Below are 1157 nucleotides of genomic sequence, written 5' to 3'. Positions count from 1 at the left end.
AGTTAGTCACATGACAGTGGTCAGTTAGTCACATGACAGTGGTCAGTCACATGACAGTGATCAGTTAGTCACATGACAGTGGTCAGTTAGTCACATGACAGTGGTCAGTTAGTCACATGACAGTGGTCAGTCACATGACAGTGGTCAGTTAGTCACATCACAGTGGTCAGTTAGTCACATGACAGTGGTCAGTTAGTTACATGACAGTGGTCAGTCAGTTAGTCACATGACAGTGGTCAGTTAGTTACATGACAGTGGTCAGTCAGTTAGTCACATGACAGTGGACAGTGGTCAGTCAGTTAGTCACATGACAGTGGTCAGTTAGTTAGTCACATGACAGTAGTCGGTCAGTTAATCACATGACAGTTAGTCACATGACAGTAGTCTGTCAGTTAGTCACATGACAGTTAGTCACATGACAGTAGTCAGTCAGTTAGTCACATGACAGTAGTCAGTCAGTTAGTCACATGACAGTAGTCAGTCAGTTAGTCACATGACAGTTAGTCACATGACAGTAGTCAGTCAGTTAGTCACATGACAGTAGTCAGTCAGTTAGTCACATGACAGTTAGTCACATGACAGTTAGTCGCATGACATTTAGTCACATGACAGTAGTCAGTTAGTCACATGACAGTAGTCAGTCAGTTAGTCACATGACAGATCAAGGTTTTCCAGTAAGATCCACACAGAAATGAGTTTGTAAACGGACATAACAGGTGTTGAACCCTCCCCCTTAATACAAAAAAATGGAGAACAGTTGTCCAAAGGTGAAAAAAGGCAAGTTCTCCGTGCTAGTGAATGAGACGAGAGTTTCAAGTCCCCACTATATCCCACACATACTTCAGCTTTTTTTTTATTCAGAGAAAAGTGAAGACCTCTCTTGTATGTCTGTCTACTGAAGTCTGAAGTCTGGACTTTAGATTGGTTGTCAAACTTTTGGACAAATTTCCAAATGTGTTGGTTGCGTTTGTGGTGAAAGTGTCCGATAGTACATATGTGTTTGACAGTACATGTACCGACTTTGATGAAAGTGTCCGATAGTACATATGTGTTTGACGGTACATGTACCGACTTTGATGAAAGTGTCCGATAGTACATATGTGTTTGACAGTACATGTACCGACTTTGATGAAAGTGTCCGATAGTACATATGTGTT

Source organism: Aplysia californica, unplaced genomic scaffold (genome assembly GCF_000002075.1).
Source record: "Aplysia californica isolate F4 #8 unplaced genomic scaffold, AplCal3.0 scaffold00251, whole genome shotgun sequence".
Taxonomy (NCBI): domain Eukaryota; kingdom Metazoa; phylum Mollusca; class Gastropoda; order Aplysiida; family Aplysiidae; genus Aplysia; species Aplysia californica.
Note: the sequence above shows the minus strand (reverse complement) of the source record.